Below are 13743 nucleotides of genomic sequence, written 5' to 3' on the forward strand. Positions count from 1 at the left end.
GCAAAGTCCTATGACTGCAGTCTTATAAAATAGCCCATTGTTGTGGAATTAGATAACAACCATTATTTTTAAATGGTGGACTCCACACATTCTTACTGAAGCCACAGCAGCACCTGTAGCTAATCAAACTATTTACGTCTGAAAATCACAGCAAAACGCCTTGGCGTGACGACATGGCAAATACACCACAGGAACATTATATTAATGTTAACTTAACCATTTGTGTACCCACAGGTCAATTCAAATGGTCAAACTTCAAATACAATGCCCTGTGTCATATTAAAAAACCCTGGAGATATTGCTATTGCCCTAACTCATTGCAATGAATGGGTATCCTCTTATTTGAATACTTGGCATGCTTGAGAGGATATATTTTGACATGACAACCCCAGGGAATGCTCTGTTGGCATAATATAAAGTCAGACGGACAGACACACACACAAACACACACACTCAACACAGGCACACTCACATGCAAACAAACATGCACACACACACACACACCAGAAAAACTGCATCATATATGCACTTAAAAGTTGGGGGCTGAGACAATGCGGTGAGTGGGGGACTTATGGACAGCAGTGCATTGTGGGTCGTAATATGCAGAGCAGGATGCAGAAGGCAGAAGCTGTCAGAGCACCCGAGTGTCTGCTCTGGTATCTCACAGAGAGGGATCCTGGGCCGGGCACGGTGACACAGAAGGGGGAGCATTCCGCAGCGGCGGCCATCTTGCCCGCTGCACGGTTTGCGTGCAACAGGGCCACTATCGCGGAAAAAAACATGGAAGACTATCTAAGGGAAAAAATATGAAGGGCCGTCCCTCATACCAGAGGGAAAAGAGGACAGAAAAAGAGTGATGTGGAAAAAAGAGAGGAAGAAAAAAAAAAAAGAGAGAGAAAAAAGGTCATCCAAGCAGAACCAGATGCAGGAGCACAGAGGCCCGTTTGATCTCGGCCGGCGGACTCTCATTGATGTTGCTCATTTCATTTCCCTGTCAGAGGCGTGACATAATGCTTCACTAACACTCACGCTCACTTCTCTAAACTCTTCCTATTTTTTTAAATTAAGGCAAACTCCCCTTTCTGCAAAAAAGGAGGCATGAAGGCGCAGAGCTACATCTTGCCTCAAATTAAGTGAAGAAAAAAAAATATGTATCTGACGGTGCATAATGAATTCTATTTTGATTAAATGGCGCGATGAAACGTAACTGGACGAGTTTGCACGGTTTTCTGTTTATGTAACCGAATGTATCTGCTTTCTTTTTGTTTTAATCTGTTGAATTCTGAAAGAAACACTACTTTGGATAAAAACTGGTACTTGAATGAAACCCACAAATAGAGAAGTGAATGTATTTCTGTTTTTGCTTTTGCAACTACAATATACAAATTCATCGCAGTATTTCAGGAAATAGGAAATAAGGCTGTGACTCAATGAGAAATGAAATGAAGGACTTTCTTGAAAACGGCAAGAGTTTATATTGAGCCTGGGAAACTTTTACTCTGTGAACACACAAAAAGATGTCAGTAATCAATGGCTTCTAAGATGCTCAAAGCGGACCACAGGGTTTAAATATTTGTTTTTTTAACCAAGAAGTACACCGGTGTAATAATGACCACAGCAAGAAGAAAAATGAGAATTTTAAGTTTCTTTTATTTTGTCTGAGTTTCGCGAAACGAGCATATAGTGTCACAGGCCAGCACGCGTGGTTAATGAAACTGCATCACACAACCAACAGAGGGTTAGTTAATGATGTGATCCTGTTGGACCCTGTAATGAACACCAAAGGAGAACACGAAAGGAGGAACAAAATGATTCACCCTCTACAAGTGATTTCAGCCACATGACAAATTTGCCATGTGATTTCATGTGGATGACAAATTGACTGTGTGATTTCTGCTGTGTCACACATTTGCCATGTGATTACTACTTTTGGCCATTCGTGTTCTTTTGCCAGATTTTTCAAGGCATTTGTATTATGATTGTATTATAAAATTGATAATAAAAAATGTGCATTTAAATGTATTTTAATGTATCCTGTGTTTAGCATCACTTCTATTATATTTATATATATATATATATATATATATATATATATATAAATTTATACATACATTATTATTGGGCAATTCTGCAATCACAAGGGCTACAAAGGCACCGCAAAGACCACACCTCCCCCGCTCGAATGTGGCATAATATGGGTCAGCAGGGGAAAAAAAAAAAAAAAAGAAGAAACATCACAATAATAAAAGGTCCTCGGCCAGCCCGTCAGTGCCTTCGTGCCCCTGTCCTTCACCCACACGTCCGCCCACCCTCCTCCCGAGTGCGGCCAGACGCGCGCTCGCATCTGGCAATGATTTCCCTGCGCGGAAACGCACTTCCTGTGGGAGACTCTGCCAGGGGGGGGGGGACGCAATCAAAGAGGCTGGCGGTGGCGGCGGCCGAGGTTAGCGCAGAGCGACAGGCACGATAACCCGGAGCGGTTCGAAGGGGAGTCATCGGTGAGAGCGGGACGGGGTGATTTTTATCTCCGTGGAACAAGCGTCACAGCTGCATGTCATACTTATCGTTTTTATGCGTTATATGTGATTTTATACTAACGCAGCGCATTGCTCAGTTACGGCGGTTTGGCCCTGCCTTGGATATTGGCCCCTGGTGGTAGAATGACCTTCCCCGCCTGGTCAGAGGGGCAGAATTTCGGGCTGTTTTCCTCAAGAGACTGAAAACCCACCTTTTCAGGCTGAACCTCAGTTAAGGGTTAATTTAATAAAAGCCCTAACCCCTCTCTCCCTTTACTTTGAAGCCTTTGGGGGCAACAATCTCTATGACAACACTGATTTGTTTGTAGCTTCATCTCTAGCTCTAGTGGTTTTCTAACCATGTTAAACGCACTTTTGCATAAAAGTGTCTCTAAGTGATTACATTGTGAATAGTAACTGTACTGAATCATGGCCTCCAACAGAAGCCCCACTTATATGAGAGCATGATTGTTCAGAAGTTGTAACAGGCTATTGGTTTATTAGCAGACTATATTCTTAAAAGTTGGGTGGGTGAAGAGCCATCGCTTGTCAGTCTCATGTCATAAACCTGACAAGCAAGACATTTGTTTAAACACCTGATTTGATTATTATGTAGTAACTGTAGAGTCCTAACCACTTACATTAACCAATCTTTTATTATTATTATTATTATTATTGATGCTTGGAAGGCACTGCCACTCTTGGGCAAAATGGCACTGGTGTATTTACACACACATATGAACACACACACACACACGTGGTTGGTACGGTCAGGTATGCAAGTGGCATGAGGGTATGCAGACGTTGTTGGATGTTGAACTGATATGGTTCATTTCAATTATCCACTTTCGCCACTCGCGTGCCTCCAATCCTAGTGCTAACAAATTCCTGGTCATGACAGATAGCGGCGAAGTGTGCTGCTGAAGTGTTATTTTCAATGCAATGTCACAGGACAAAAAGAGGGGGGGGGGGGGTGTCTTCGAGAGTTGAAAGAAAGGCCTCAAGATATTTCTGCCGGGAAAAAAAAGATCCATCTTTTAAATCTCCTTTTATGATGCGTGCTAACCTGTGTTATTTCAGTTTGCAACAGGCTTATCTCCTTATATTAGGCCATAATTTATCATAATATTTGGTGCGCAAGCTTCCCTAAAATGTCCCTGCTTTCAAGTGTAATTTAGCCCATATCCTGCGATGGCTCCGGTTACTGCTTTTAAGCTCGGGGGCCTGGGGATCTGTCCCTGCTCAGGGTCTCGCCGCACAGGATTCTGGGAGTGTGTCACGCACCGTGGTCAACTCCCTGCGTCCCCCTCTCCTGAGGAACACTAGTTCCGCTGGCTCACAGTGCATCTTGACATCCCAGTTGGGCTCTGAAGGTGCAAAGTGCCGTTCGGGTTAGGAACAACAACGACGCAAATGCTTTCATCTCGCCATGAAAAGCTATAGCCGCTCTTGAGCGCGAAACAGAGGGGGCAGAATCTTATCTTTAACCCATATAACCGGCTAATTCGTTTTTCGACAAGATCACTCGCGAAGCGAAATGTGGTCCACCGCACAGCTGAGCCGCGGTTTAACCCGTTTTAATTTGTTTCGCGTGATTAACGAGCGTGCCGACTGTCCGGGTTGGCCAGTAAAACGACGCGGACGCCCTCGTAACTGCTTTCTGGCTTTTTTTTTTCTCCCCCCAGCATTTTGAAGTTATTTCAAATCAGCAAAACTTGTGCAATGTCATGTTAATAAATATAGTTGGAATAAGAAAAGAAAAATACACATCATTAAGGATCCAAAGCGCAGCCTGGGGGGGTGGGGTGGGGGGGGGGGGGAGGGGGGTGTGCTTTGCTTTCTCAGGCAGGAAACTCGGCCGTAGAAGCCGTCATCACGCCGCTGATGAGGAACACTGCGTGAAATATGGGGCTGGGATTTTCAATGGAGACAAGCTCTGGCGGTTGATAAATAAGGGTCTTTCTGAACTGAGTTGGCAGGATGGCGCAGTCCACATTTTCGCAAGAATGAGTCTTCAGGGTTGTGTATGGCAGCCTTCAAAACATCACATTTAAAAAGAAAATCTAATTAAACTAAAACAGACACTGATGCTGTCTTAATATCGTGCTTTACGCTTCTGAAAAGTCACAGAGATATTTTTGGACTGATTCCGAGTCCTGCAAGAATAAAGCAATGTATTTTGGTGTCTCTGGATTCAGGTTTTTGACAATTGATATAAAACTTTCCATTCCAGCCTCATTTGTTGCAGATATTTCTTACTGAACTGCCTGCTGAGTTCAACTTTTTATTACCTAGGTTCAGATCAGGAGTTCAGAATGAAATGGTGCATTTCTAATGTGACTTGGTGGGAGCATAGGGCTCATGACATTGCTTGTGGAACATCAACTTTGCATTTCTTGGGGCCCAACTGAAAAGAGTAACAACAACAAAACCCAAATTCCAAGGCAAAAAAACCCAAGGCAGTTGGGCCACTGAAAGGGTTAAGAACGATCCCTCCTGATGTATCAAAGGGAGGGAAAAAAATATGTGGAGTAAAGAAAGGGGGAAAAGAGGAACGAAAAGAAGAAAGAAAATGTCCAAAGACATGTGTTTCAGTTTGTAAATAAAACAGTAAATTGCAATGGATATTGCTTAAATATCTGAGACCTTTGTTCTGCTTTTGCGGAAGTGGCTCGGAAATCATTTTGAAGCAGCCTTTTTCAAAAGGATTTTTTAAAGTCAGAGCACCCATCTGTTCCTCTACTGATTCAAGATGTGTGTGCCTTTTCTTCCTCTGCTTTCCTCTCAGGCAAATTCTTACCAACCAAAATATCTGTGAGGCCGTGCGACATGGCCTCCCGGACCGCTGCTAACACACACACTGTGGGCCCGGTCCCCTGCACACGTCACCTCCACTGTGGTGCAAACACACACACACACACACACACACACACACACTGTGGGCCCGGTCCCCTGCACGTGTCACCTCCACTGTGGTGCAAACACACACACACACACACTGTGGGCCTGGTCCCCTGCACACGTCACCTCCACTGTGGTGCAAACACACACACACACACACACACACTGTGGGCCCGGTCCCCTGCACACGTCACCTCCACTGTGGTGCAAACACATGTGCATGCACGCACGCGCACGCGCACACACACACACACACACACACACACATATACATGCACATGCTCTCACACACACACACACACACGTTCACATACATGCACATGCACACACACGCAAACACACATGCACACACACACATGCACACGCACACACGTATGTGTTTCCGGTCACGTGTCACACGTGCAGCTGCATGTCAATCAAATGGGACTCTCCCTGGTAGTTAGAGTCAACCTGCTCTTTCCCCTCTCAAACTAAGGGCGTTGGGTGGGTTGCGGTCCTAACGGGATTTGTTTAACCTCGAAACCCGTGACAAGTCGGTCTCGCAGACGTTCCGAAGCAGGATGCGCTATTAAGAAACGGGACATCAGCCAGGATCATCTGTATCGCATATTATATGGACTATAAATTCCTGAAACCCGGGCCAGACGCAACCAACATCAATAACTCACGGCCTTTCAGAGAGGACGAAAGCCTCGGAGCCGGTTGGCTGATAAGAGCGGCTCGATCGACGTCTCGGAGAGGAGGAGGAGCAGAACAGCGATTTCAGATGTGATCCGACTCCGCCCACACATGGGCGGGTTGCGGTGAGATGAAAGGGCTCTTCCAGCCTGCTCAAGTGGGGAGACCCCTCTGATTGATTTATCCTATCCGCGAGCCCCTCCTTAGATTACGGTGGCACACTTTTCCTGGTACTGTGCGATGAAGCAGCCGAACATTGTAATAGACTGAGCGCTTTTCTTATGTTTTACTTATTTTACCTGTGGTTACCCAGATTGGACTGCTGGGAGCTGAATTCTCATTTGCAGGGAGTAGATAAGAAATCAGTGCGGATAGGGAATACAAGTTGTGCAGCTGAACAGGGGTGTCCACAAGGAATCATATTTGTGGATAAACAATGGTGTAACATATTTGTTTCATTTTTAAGTAAGCTTTTACATACCAGGTGGCAGCGCAGGGAAATTATCAGAATAAGAACATAAGGTTCAACAATGAGAACAGGCTGTTCAGCCCATTTAGGCCTGTCTTCTTGCAGTACAGTTTCCAGAACTATGTTGAGCCAGAACTTGAAAAATCTCTCTGCCTTGATCATGTGACCAGGAAAACTGGTCTACTCATTTTAATTCACCTGTGCTTACCTTTAACCAATGTCCTCTTGCAGGGTGTAGCACAAAATTCTGGACCCTGTGCAAATCCAGTCCCTGTGGGCCCTCTTGAAACTGTAGACCAAAGAAAACTTTTTAGTCAAGGCCTTTCGCAAAGAGCTGCAATCAAGCATTTAGCATTTTTGGGCACGTACTTCAATCCTATCAGTTACCCACAAACTGGGCAAACTATTTGGCTTGAACGTGGATATGTGCCCCTCCCTGTATTCACTGCATCTATGACACATTTACGGTTAAGCAGAAATCTACGCATTTGCTCCTTGATCAGCCAGTCTTTCATTGAAATTGGCCTGCTAGGCTGTGTCATTTTTATCATCCGGCCTTGTGTCTTCACCCCAGATACGAATGGAAAAATGATTTTCCCTCCATTTCTTTTGCTATGGTTATGACGACAATTGCTAGGCCTAGAGTTACATTCATTACACTTACATTCATTACATCCACCACTTTCCCATAACTCAACTGGCAAAATGGGCCCTTCCCCAAAGTCATGTTCTTCTACTCAAGCTATCGTCCTATTACTAGCCAGGGAGTTTTCCCATGCCACTGTCACCCTAACCTTGCTCTTGGGGGGTTGAGGGGAGGGGGGGAGGGGGGGGGTTGGTTTGGCTGTTTGTAAAGCTGTGTTGTGACAATGCCCTTTGTAAAGAGTGCTGTATAAATGCAATTGAATTGAACTGATGAAGAAGTAGAGTAGAATACATTTCTACATCATGGTTTTTGCACTTAGACCCCAAATAATAAATATAATCCCCCACAAAAATCCGACACAATTACAATAAGGTTTCAGAACGGTGTGCTTTGACCTCTAATAATAATAGAAATAAATCTAACAAAAACAATTGGGCGACTAAGCACTTTTGTTGCTTAGGACCCTTAATGATGTCACACTAAGGTACTGCTTTTTACATTCTCACAATACGGGTGCACTGTGATTCATCAATGCTACCATGTAGTTGCTAAATCACACTAATGTTGCAAGTGTCACATGTTAACTGAGGATATCCAGACCGCTGAAGTGCACATCACTGATGTCCACAGTAACTCAGGATATTACATCACAGTGACCATGAATTAGTTTAACAGTTTGAATCAATCAAGCCATTTGGTTAATATTGCTGTTACCATTTAAATCTGAGCAACACTATGTATATGTCAGTCACTATTCAAAATCAAATTTGAAGTTACTGTTAGTCCATGTGAGGATTCTGAGTATAAATTTACAAATGGTTACTGTTCCCCACCATGGACATCACACAAAACATGGTTGGTGGGACTTTCATCCCAATCTTCAGTTAAACCAAGTACATATACATGTTTATACCCTCTTTTTATTTCATACTTTCTTCCAGCAATGACTAATTATTTCTTGGTTTTACAGGGTGGACTTATTCAGTCTTTGTTCTTCTCGGGATCTTTTCATTGCCATAATTGAATAAAGCATTATGCTCCCTTTTTTGGTCATAACTGTATTTCACACTCCAGGCAATTATGTTTAAGTGTATATTTGCTCTTCTCATTTTATTTTCCCCAGTACAGGTTTTACAAGAAAATCCTTCTCTAACCTTCCCATGAACAGAATTCACAACCTAGAAAAATATCTCAGAAGCTACAGGCCAAGTGCAATGATAACAGTACTACACACGCATGCATGCATGCAAGCACACACACACACACACACACACATATGCACACGCGCACACACACACGCACGCATGCTCGCAAGCATGTGCACATACTCACGAATGCAAGCGCGCGCAAACACAAACAATACTTGTTACACAGAATAGTAAAAGCTTTGTCATGAAAATGTCTTTGATGTAACTTCAGTCAATCCCGATCACCAGGTTTCCTATTCCACAGAAAACATGCAAACACGCAAAATTGAATAATTTCTGGTTTTCAATGACCAGGATCTTAACCCATATTGCAGTAACTTGCAGAGCCAGGGGTTCTGCTTGTGAACTGGAAAACTGCAAAAATGCCTTTGATTGGAAATCGCTCAGTAAAACAGGGTTTGTCATGATTTGTCACCTCACTTCCCTCTTACAAAATTGAAATGACAAACTCTCACATTGCAAAATCAGTTTAAATTCTCCTCACCCTCGAGAGGCCCATTCACATTTCCAGCGTGTTTGGATTACACCAGCTTGGAATTAGTTTTTTTTTGTTGAGTTTTTTGTTTGTTTAATAAACCAACCGCAACTCTAGCCAACTTGGCACTTCTCTGTTTTTCGTTTCTTTTTGTGTTCCTTTTTAAGCTTTGTGAGATTAAAACAGTCTATCACAAGTAAATAGGGAACTTTTAATGTTATCTCGAATGTGTCTGCAGACAGGATGAAAACAAACTGCTAAGGCACCAGCTGGTTTTTGTTGCATTGATCCTTGTATAGAACACTCAAAGTACTTCCAGCAATCAGCATCCCAAATTTTACCAACCAGAATCCAGTGTTGAGTCAATCGTCGAGTCCCTTGTTGAGATAAGCAATGCAGGGCCTTTATTATTTACTAGTTTCAAGAGGCATTATCTATTATTTCTTAGTCTCAGATAACATATCAATGGAACTTCCATTCCAGTCATCATATGGTTGAGTGATGTCAGCACATATTCAGTCACATGACCAGCTGTCCCACAAATGACCCTGGACACCATCCCAGCAGTAGACCAGCTGGACTCACTGTCTGAATAAGTCAACCTGCATCACGCAATACTTCACCTTATATATATATTTCTTCCCTCAAATGTATTTTCATCTGTCTGGTAATTATCATACCAATTTATCTTCTAAATAATTTTAAGCAATGTTTTCCAATTGTGCTGCCTCTTATTCCAGTAAGAGGACTCCACCATTTAAATATAAATTGAGGATTTTGCTGGCTGCTTTAATCATGATTGTTAACAATGTTCATCCTATTTTTTTTAATCTGGGGCCCCATTAATAGATTCAACTCTTGATCTGACCTGAGGTAGATAACCTCATTCATAATAAATTGAACAAAATTAAATTCTTTCATGGTAATCATGAAAAATATCCAATGTAGTAATAGTACTAATGTACACATACACTATAATACTTTAATCGTAATTGATGTCTTTTTTGGAAATAAAATCAGCAAATCACAGTATATACTGTTCCCTATTTGGGAAAATATCATGGTAAATGTGCAGCAGGGAAGATGAAACCATATAAATTATAGTGTTGAATTATCATGGTCAATGTCATTAGAATTTTTGCTTTGCATATGCTTGAGATAATTTGGGAGAGACAAGCTGTGGTTTGGTATCTTCTTTCACTTATTTCTTTTGGGACTTCAACTTGTCTATGTCTGTAACATTAGTTGTTTTTTTAAGGTAATTTAACCGTCATCTATTGATAATGAATATTTCTCATAGTTGAATAAATCTCTTAATTTTAATCTGGTTGTGAGTTGTACATTTTGATAAACGTTGATCCAACAGGTTTCTCGGCCTATCAACAAATTTGGCAATTTAATTGTTAATTGATATTTGATAATAATTAACAAATTAAATCAAAATACATCACTTACCTAAATACATTTAACTGTTGAAGCACCTGGGTTTGGTATTCAGAGTGCCAGATATTCAATGAGGGCAGTTAGCAGTTAAATTAAACATATTTGACTCAATCCTCACTTCCCTGACAGGAAGAAGAATCAATGTGAATTATATTGTAGGAATATAATAATGGTTTTTTTAAATATATGGAATTCTCGTATATCATGGTAAATTAGGTTATATCATAGTAAAAATCCTTCCCTGAAACAGAATCATGGTAAATGCCCTAGGTGGGGAAAAAAAAGACAATTACAGTGTGGGAACATAATCATAGTCACTTTCCATCAAGGCACAACAATCTCCCCTAGCATAAAGGTGTACAGCAAATATCTTGACAATCTAATCATTACTTTTCAAAATATGCTTGGCCTGACGGTGGCACTTGAGAAATGGTTATGGGGTCACTAAAATCAACAGGTTAATTCTGAAGGGAACATGAATGCGAGTAGCAAATTTCATGGCTCTCTGGCCATAGTTTTGGCTGATGGTGGCACTGTAGGAAAAATAATTACCAAAATCAATAGATTTCTTCCTCTTGGGAAAAAGAATGTGCACTACAAATTTTATCTTTCCATTGCTTTATCAGATATGTATGTGCGGACAGAGACAAATGAATGGCCACACAAATAGACATCACATACCCTCCTTGGTGGAGATATTACAATGTGGGAATGTAATCATGACTATTTTTTTTATTTGTTAAATAGTCCCAGCAAATCATGGTAAATAAGAATAAATCATGGTAAATCAGAGTAAATAGTGGTAAGTATTTTGTCTGGGAATAGAATCATGGAAAATATCCTTGAGGAAATAAATCAATGTGAATTATAGTATGGAAATAGGACCATGGTAAAACAGGGTAAATCATGGTATATTTCCTATTTGGGAATAATATCATGGTAAATATCCTTGTGGGGAGAGGAGTCAGTGTGATTTACAGTGTAGGAATATAATAATGGTTAATTTATGTTGGAAATAGAATCATGGTAATCAGGATAACTATTATATAGCTATAGTATCACGGTTAATATCCTTCCATGGACCAGGAAAGTGTTATTTACAGCATAGAATTATATTTTACATCCATCTCGGAATATAATAACGGTAAATCAGAGGAAACCATGGTGAATATGCTTTTTGGGAATAGAATCATGATAACTATCTGGGTGGGGAATTAATGTGAATTACAATCTGGAAATATAATGAAAATTTCTTAAATACTCTTATTAAATCATAGTAGATCAGGGTAAATCATAGTGAATATCATATTGAGGCATAATATCATGGTGAATTTTCTTGGAAAGAGGACTCAATATTGATTAGTGTAAAATATAACCACATTTAAAATTGTCCTTGGAAACAATCATGGTACCTTATCACATGGTAAATATCCTGGCGTGAATGAACACATTGTGCACATTTATACACTAAACATACACTATGCGAATATAATCACTGTTAAAATTCTGCTCCGTAATATAATCACTATGAGGCCGTACCCCAATGCCCAAACCCCAGCTGGTCATAGGAAGAAGTCCGAATACCATTTCCAACAACATAATCAGGAAAGGATGAATAATTTTATTTAAAAAATTGTGTACAAAACAAATGTCTTCTGCCTCTTCAATTTAATAGATCGAAATTATTTGGAGATCTTTTCTTTATAATTTACACATTTTTCAATTGAACAGCAAACAGAATTTTGCTATTGGGGGGGGGGGGGGGGGGAGGCTTTTCAGCTTACATTTAACAAAATAAACAAAACAAATGAAGCCTGCAGGGCTGGACAATCATTTAGGCAAGTAGTAATGACCTGCAACGATTAGCCAAGTCTAGATATGCTAGTCTCTCAAGCCCAGGTGACCCAGCATACATGTATTTTTAAAACAGATCACTTTAAAAGCAGCTCAGCTTCACAATTCTCTTACCGCTTATCCTCCATCGGCCTGACAATTAAATAAATGAATCTCAACCAAAATGTCCTAAAAGGCCAGCAGAGAGCCAAGCTGAAATAAAGCTGTGACCATGAGTAGCATAGGCAGAGATAGCAGGATCAGAAAATGAACTTGGATGTGGCATTTCCTGCCTCTTTTAATGCCAACAGGAAGAGTGTCGTCATACCCTCATTGGACAAGAGAAAATGCGCCACAGCTGCTCTCAATGACCAATTAACTGCCAGTTTCCAAGACACTGATCAACAACTGCTCCACACAGCCCTGTAATCAAGTGTTGAGTCAATGGATTCAAATTTAGTGAGCCAAAAAAAAAAAAAGGAGATTAACAAATTAGGATTAAATAATCAAACTAAACAAAAACACGTACTGAAGGAAACTAGCGAGTGTCATTGGACAGGTGACTGGTGCAACTGTAAATCATGGTAAATTGTCTGTTCAGGAATAGAAACATGGCAATAATTCTGCTGGGGAACAATTATAAATAGTATATAATGCAGGTAAATTCTGCACATCACACTTTTGGTTTTGTAGTATTTTCAGCACAAATAATATGATTAAAGTGGTATGAGTGGGTAGGTACAGATATCAGTTGCATATATGTTCCAGTTCTGAACCTTACCTGTCACTCCTGTGAACCCCTTTCCTCCACCCTCCTGTGCTTTCACTGTCTGTCAGTCACCTCACCAAACCTTCAGAAGGCAGAAAATGCAGCTTAAATGCAACTTAAACACTCATAATTGCCTGACAACCAGAAACATGTTGCCACAAACGACACAAATTCAAGTAGTTACAGCCCTTATGGTTTGTTTGCTGCCTGCATGTATAGTACTTATAGTGGTTTTGCCCTATAATAAACAGACAGCATATTCGATTCACCTAGCACAGGCTGCACAGCTCCTGTCCTTTAGTACATACCTTTGCACCACTTTGCAAAGCAACCTATGATTCTATTTTGATTTTACTGGGTGCTGTAATACAAATATACTGGAAGCTGTTGAGGGATGTACATACTTGGAACGCACCATGAACAGAAAACATGTGAATGACCACGAGAATGATTCTGATTCTGAAGTCGTACATCATAACCATTTCCAGCTATAACAGGGCTGCCCAACGCTGTTCCGGCAGATCTGCCATCCTGTTGGTATTCACTCCAACCCTAACAAGGCACACCTCGTTCGACAACTAAAGATCTTGTTGGACTGCTAATAAGTATATTCAGGTGCACCAATTTAGAATTTAAATGAAAACCTTGAGGATAGTAGATCTCCAGGAACTGGGTTGGGCACCCCTGAGCTATAACCTCACTTAACCTCTTTAAAACCAGTCACGCAGGTTGTGTTCACTATCATATTTAGTGCTACAACCTTCACAGTTATTAGGTACATTGCATTAATTTCCCTGTATGTAAA

At 41.0% G+C, this 13743-nt stretch overlaps 1 protein-coding gene across 7 annotated transcripts in view; it reads right to left on the reverse strand.

The window, feature by feature from the left end:
* Positions 1-13491, reverse strand: part of LOC118211305 (twist-related protein 2-like) — a 28955-nt gene extending 15464 nt beyond the window's left edge. For 4 of the 7 annotated variants that reach the window (XR_004761988.1, XM_035388416.1, XM_035388413.1 and 1 more), the window contains exons 1-4: positions 13354-13491; positions 12951-13020; positions 12305-12592; positions 6773-6853 (exon numbers count right to left, since the gene is read on the reverse strand). The gene's annotated coding sequence lies outside the window, so the exon portion shown is untranslated. Of the gene's footprint in view, positions 1-6762; positions 6854-12304; positions 12593-12950; positions 13021-13342 lie in introns of all 7 variants that reach the window. The other 3 variants (XR_004761989.1, XM_035388417.1, XM_035388418.1) reach the window with 3 other exon arrangements.
* Between the last annotated feature and the right edge of the window lie 252 nt (positions 13492-13743).

This window comes from Anguilla anguilla, chromosome 13, assembly GCF_013347855.1.
Source record: "Anguilla anguilla isolate fAngAng1 chromosome 13, fAngAng1.pri, whole genome shotgun sequence".
Classification (NCBI taxonomy): domain Eukaryota; kingdom Metazoa; phylum Chordata; class Actinopteri; order Anguilliformes; family Anguillidae; genus Anguilla; species Anguilla anguilla.